The sequence below is a fragment of the Lactuca sativa genome, chromosome 6 (assembly GCF_002870075.4).
Source record: "Lactuca sativa cultivar Salinas chromosome 6, Lsat_Salinas_v11, whole genome shotgun sequence".
Taxonomy (NCBI): domain Eukaryota; kingdom Viridiplantae; phylum Streptophyta; class Magnoliopsida; order Asterales; family Asteraceae; genus Lactuca; species Lactuca sativa.
In genome coordinates this window covers 85,831,640-85,838,153 of record NC_056628.2, presented here as the reverse complement: position 1 = coordinate 85,838,153, position 6,514 = coordinate 85,831,640, and the positions used below count along the sequence as shown (strand labels likewise).

General features: G+C 39.0%; 1 non-coding gene across 1 annotated transcript; it reads left to right on the top strand.

Moving 5' to 3' along the window:
• Window positions 1-342: 342 nt before the first annotated feature.
• LOC111887130 (small nucleolar RNA R71) lies at window positions 343-449 on the top strand. Its single transcript, XR_002848691.1, has one exon. It is a non-coding gene; the product is annotated as a small nucleolar RNA R71 (small nucleolar RNA).
• The last annotated feature ends 6,065 nt before the right edge of the window (window positions 450-6,514 follow it).

The following is a 6,514-nucleotide window of genomic DNA, read 5'->3' as shown; positions in this document are numbered from 1 at the left end:
CCAAACTCATCTAAATTGCAGTCCTTGGTCAAGTGTGGACCACTACATCTCTCGCAACCCACTCTTATGGCATGTATTGACTGGTCCATTTGTGTTATCCTTCAATCCAAATTATTCAGCATAGCCATCACAGCTGCTATTTCTTCAGTTTGGGCCCCTCCACTGCTTTTGATTCCATCTTGCCTAGGGTTGTGGTATTCGCGAGAGTGCTTCACGAATTCTTCAATCAGCTCCTTAACCTCCCTTGGATTTTTCTTTGTCAAAAGTCCTTGAGAGTCAAGGAGTTGTCTCGTCATAATGTTGACCCCATCATAGAAGATCGACATCTCTTGTTTCACATTTAGATCATGCTGAGGGCAATTTATGAGCAAGCCCTTGTACTGCTCCCATGCTTCGTATAATGACTCCCCCGGCTGTTTCTCAAAGTTGGCTATTGCCTTCTTGAGTTTGCCTATCTTGGATGGTGGGCAAAACTGGTCCAGGAATTACTCACGCATTTGAGCCCAAGTGGTAATTGTACCCGGTGGAAGTGATTTTAACCACTCCTTAGCAGCTCCTTTGAAAGTGATGGGAAGCATCCTAAGCAAGACGGTGTTTCTGTTGACATTTGGGACATTGAAGTAATCCGCAATGTCGTTGACTTCATCTAGATGCTTAAAATCATCCTCATGATCTTTCCCAAAAAATGGGATATCCTTTAGTGCAGTCAAGATGTGCCCCTTCAACTCGAATGTGGCAGTGGCAGGTATTGCGGGTTGGACTAAACCGGGACCCATATCTTCTCGGATCCACTTCTTGTAAGCTCTCATGGACATCTCTTCAATTGCTTCCATCTCGTTCCTTGGCTCGTTCTCGGGTTCGCTCGTATGTTCTTGAAATTCCGGCTCGGTATCGTATTCGGACTCCGTTTGGACAGGTGTTTGATCCAAGTGCTCAAAATTGCTCTTGTGCCTCGCGGATGAACTTGACTCTCCTGTCTTCTTTCCCGACTTCCTTGAAAAAGTTGACTTTAATTCTTGTAAGGGCGTCTTTTTCTTATGAATTATAGACTCGGGATCTTCAATTGGTGGCACCAAGGGTGTGTTTGAGCCTCTGGTCATGAACTCCTGCAACTTGCTAAACTAAAAACGTAAAACTGAACTAAAATAAGAAAATACTAAAAACTGAAATTGCAGCTTTCACGTTGTGAGTTTATTAAAACTCACGTCGTGAATTTTGTGACAGAAATAGAAAACAAAATTTTTGTTATATGCTAACCAATAAAGCTAAAATAACAAATAAATAACTAATTAACTTTTTGCAGATTTTATTCCACAAAAAGGGGTCGATTAATCTAATGCAACCAAAGAAACTAATAATCTAAGCCGTTCCCCGGCAACGGCGCCAAAAACTTGATGTGCATGAAAGTACCCACTAATTTTAATATTTATAACCTAACAAACTTAAACTAACTATGCACTTATAGGCAGTGTACCTAGTCAGATTACAATATAGCTTGGGTAAGTCGGGTGTCGATCACAGGGAACGGTGTTACTAATTAATTTACTTACTATTAAATTAACCTAATTATTAACAAGTTTAAAAGGGGGTTTATCTGATTTTACAAGATCAGACGAACTTACATCAAATTCGATAAGTAAAAACACACTCTTGTCTAGTTTGAATCCACTTCTTCCTTATGGCTAGCTAATAATTATGGATTATCAAGTTGGTTTTAGTTGTATTAGTAATTTAGTTCTAACTTTACCAATAATTAACTAATTCATGTCAAACCATGTATGTTCACACACAATTAAACACAAAAGTAATTATGAATGTAAATATGCTATGTAAGATTTGTTATATAAACGCAATTATAGTCACAATACACGTTCTCTAGCACAACTAAGCTTATTTACCCTAATTACTAACTAAGATTGGTCAATCCTAGCTCTAACAATTCAATGTTCACTAAATCATTAGGTAAACAAGTTCATGCAGTTAATGGTCACTAAACTACACAGAACATGCAATCAAGCAATTAGAGAAACAAACATAAGCATGCTAGGTTATACAAATCAAACACAAGTAATTTTACCAACTAAATAAATCCATAAAAATTGAGCTATTCATAAGTTAGAAGCTTCATCTAGCTAAATAAGAGTAGCTAGATTCAGTTGCTCATCATAGCAACTAACAAACTAACACAAATTGAAGTGATAGAAAACATGTTCTTAATTAACTAAAATATAGACCTTTACTCTTTTTGGTGTTGAAAACCTTTTTCCAGAACCTTTCTTCCACTCAAAATCACCTTCTGGAACTCCTTTCTTCAGCCAAAAAGTTGCCTCTATTCGTAATGGTCAAGGATTTATATAGTTTCTGATATCCATAAATTCACGTCGTGAAGAATAAGATATTCACATCGTGAGTTGTAGATAACCGTGCCCGTCAAGGATTCCTTCACCCGCGTACATATCTTCTAGAACCAACTCTTCATGTCGTGAATCCTTTAAGTCTCACATTGTGAATAATCTTTTTCCAGATTTTCTTCTCTTTTAATCTTTTACATCCCAAAGTTTCTTTCTTTAACGCTTTTAGTCCATTTTCTTCAAAATGTCTTCATTTTGGCTGTAAATAACATTTAAGCTCATAAGTACCATTATTCTAAACAAATTACCAACTTATTAATAAAAATGTACTTAAATATTGCCTAAAAATAGGTATAAATATAGCAATATCATATTGCAAGTTAGCAATATTAATTATAGAAAACAAGAGTTACACTTTGCAAAGTTGTAATGGTTTAATAGTTGTTTTGCTATAATTAAGGGAGAGAATATTATGCTTCATTTCAAATATAAAGGATTAGGTTGTGGAATGTTAATAAATTTAGTCAAGGATACATAGTGCGTTCTCAAATTTCGATTATGATTCTGGCATCCCTCTTCATAGTTCGAATTGTGAGAACGTGACACATAAAATATTATGGAAAAAGATTGATAAAGTATCGTATCTTTATGTAAGACATTATGCATCGTGTCCCATACGCTTCGGGTATAGGATTGATTGCAAATGCTATAGTATTTGACCATTCTAAAATTTTCCAAATGTCTGGCGCATTTAGACAAGAATCGGTTTTGACTAAGATAATTAGACAACTATCAAAGGACGATCCAAAGTTTGCCGAGGATTGGTCGCTTGTGAGTAGTTGGAAGTATAGTATTGGATGGACCTTGTCGACATTATTATGAATAGATAAGATTCTATTAAGAATGAGTTGTCATATGGAAAATATGGAAATGTTTCCATATTGGGAGTTGGAAATTGAGAATCAATGTCTAGATTAGAAACTTTTATGCAAAAGGATGTTCAAAGGAATGTACCTTGAGTGAGAGACATCACATATAAGAAATTGTCTTCTAACAATCTCCGATAGAGGACTTTGTAATTTCATTGGCAATAGTCATTGTGATTTTGTGCTATGACATTACGAAAGGATCATTGCATAAAATGTTAGAATCTAGCATATTCTATAAGTAGCAAGAATTTGATATTCTTACAATTATGATAGGGATTGGGAGTTGTGAAATGAGTGTGATTGGAAATGTGTTCATTTGATCTATTTCACAAATTAAGAACCATAGGTAAACATTGTGTGCATGCTAAGAGCATGGGACAAGTGTTGTAATAATTCAAGTAAGAAGTTGATTACCCGAAACAACAAATAATGAGTAATCGATATTGTGATAAATAAAAGGTGTTTTATTTATACTCAAAGGTTTGAGGCCATATGGGATTAGTATTATTCTTGTGTTTCACTTTGCATGTTTTGACTTCCTGAATAATTTAATTGGTTCAGAATAGTCAAATTATTCGAACGGGCCACATTCGTTCATATGTTGGAAGTAGATATGAATGAAGACTGTCGTGAATTGGTGTGTGGATTGTCTAAAGAGTATTAGACATAAGCAAATGTTTGCTGCAACGTTCATGAGTGCTTATGAATATGATTTGGGTATTGGATTAATCCCACGCTCACTTGGATCACTTCATGGATTTTATCCCTAGTGATTGGTGAGACGATAACATCTTATATTCTTGAAACCGATATGTGTGAGTTGTATCTTGTGAGTCGGTTGCACATTGATAATATGTAAATGCACCAGTAACTTGGTGTTATAAAACATATTGTTGTGTGTGATTCGGTGAGTGAGTACAAGCGAGCATTGAGTCAAAATTTATCCGTTCCTTTTATCCAAAGTAGGATAAAAGCGATATCTTTGGGCCCCTTCATGATTTAGTGATGGCACCTAAGCGCTTGGCCAAGTCGGGACTAATTTGATGTGATCAATTGTAGTCTGTTGTCAGTCGTCGTAAATCGGAAGTCGGGAAATAGTATAGAGAGAATGATTAGAATTCATGTCTTATATCTATACGATATCTTGAATGGAGGAATATATGATCACTTATCTAAAGGACACGCGTATCTGATAAGATCAGAGTTGACAGCGGCTTTTGAAAGCTACGATTGCAGATCAGGATCTGAAGTCATATGCAGAATAGTTATTAGACTTATCCAAGTGGGAGACTGTTGGATTGGTGTCTAAGTCCATAACTATTTTGGTATGTACTTGACCCGATGGTGCATGGTCCTTTTGGGTTGCCTTCACCAAAGCAACTTGATAGGATGAATTATGGAGAGAGAGGATTAATTATGATTTATTAATATATTATGAGAATAATATATTAAACGAGAAATCATATTGTTTAATTAATATTAGTCAAGAATTAATAAGAATTAACTTTGTGGCTAAAAGACATTAATTAAACTTAAGGGACTAGAACTGTCAATTGTATGATAGTTGAATATTGAGCTAATGGACTCCATATTAGGATTTGAGATTGTTATTGCTACATAACAATCAAGGTAAGATCTAAACCCCATTCATAAGTTAATTTGATTAATTGTATGCTAGATCTAGGGTTTAAAGTCTTGGATGAATTGCATGTACAATAGAGAAACCTAGATCCAAGCATTAGGGTTTGCACGAGCACATAGGATGTTCTTATGGCCAAAACCCAACAGTGGTATCAGAGCCATGATTGGTTTCTATTGTATTGATGCCTAGCATATTCATTCTTGTTGCAAAATCGATTTTTTGGCTCCCTGCCTGATGAATTCGGCGAGTTCCAATGTGGACTCGGTGAGTTGCTCCAACTCGGCGAGTCCATAGAGGAACTCGGCGAGTTTGAGCGTCAGAAGGAGGCAGTTTCGGGATTTCTTGCTGATGGAGGAGGCACACAAGTCCCGGTTCTCCATTCATCCAGGGGCAACGAAGATGTATAGGGATCTTCGTCTAGACTATTGGTGGCCCTGCATGAAGCGGGACGTGGCTTGGTACGTCGAGCGGTGCTTAACCTGCAGGAAGGTCAAGGCCGAGCATCAGAGGCCGCACGACAAGATGCAGCCGTTAGATATCCCGTTGTGGAAATGGGAGGATATTACGATGGATTTTATCACAAAGCTTCCCGGGACTGCACGAGGGGTAGATTCGATATGGGTCATCGTGGATCGATTGACAAAGAGCCCCCATTTTATTCCTATCCAGGAGAGTATCTCGACCGAAAAGTTGGCCGATATCTATATCAGGGGGATAGTGGCGCGGCATGGGGTGCCGGTGTCAGTGATATCAGACCGAGATGTGCGGTTCACTTCCAGGTTTTGGAAGATGTTTCATGATGAGTTGGGCACTCGTATGCATTTTAGCACCGCTTTTCACCCGCAGACGGATGGTCAGAGCGAGCAGACCATCCAGACTTAGGAGGATATGTTGCGGGCATGCGTGCTAGACTTCGATGGTAGCTGGGATACCTATCTTCCCTTGGTCGAGTTCTCGTAAAAAAACAGCTACCATGCGAGTATTGACCGTCCTCCATTCGAGTTGTTGTATGGACGGAGGTGCAGGACCCCGATATGTTGGGGGGAAGTTGGCCAGAGGGTCATGACGACCGAGAGGATCCAGCAGGTTCGAAGCAAGCTTCAGACTGCGCAGAGTCGGAAAAAAAAGTTATGCCAACAAGCGCCGATCAGACCTGGAGTTCCAGGTCGGGAATATGGTACTCCTAAATGTATCGCCTTGGAAGGGCGTCATTCGATTCAGGAAGCGGGGCAAGTTGGGCCCGAGATACATTGGTCTGTTTAGGGTTGTAGCTCGGGTGTGCAAGGTGGCATACAGGCTGGATCTGCCGGCCGAACTCAGTCAAATCCACAACACCTTCCATGTCTACCAGCTGTGGAAGTGCCTAGTGGATGATTTAGCGGTGGTGTCGTTAGAAGATATTCAGGTTGATGACATCCTGAATTACATTGAGCGCCCAGTCGCAATCCTAGACCGGAATTCGAAGGATTTGAGGAACAAGAGGGTGGAATTAGTGAAGGTGCAATGGCAGCACCGGAAAGGTTCAGAGTTGACTTGGGAGCCGGTGGAAGAAATGATGGAGCATTACCCCGAGCTGTTCCAGGATCGAGCAG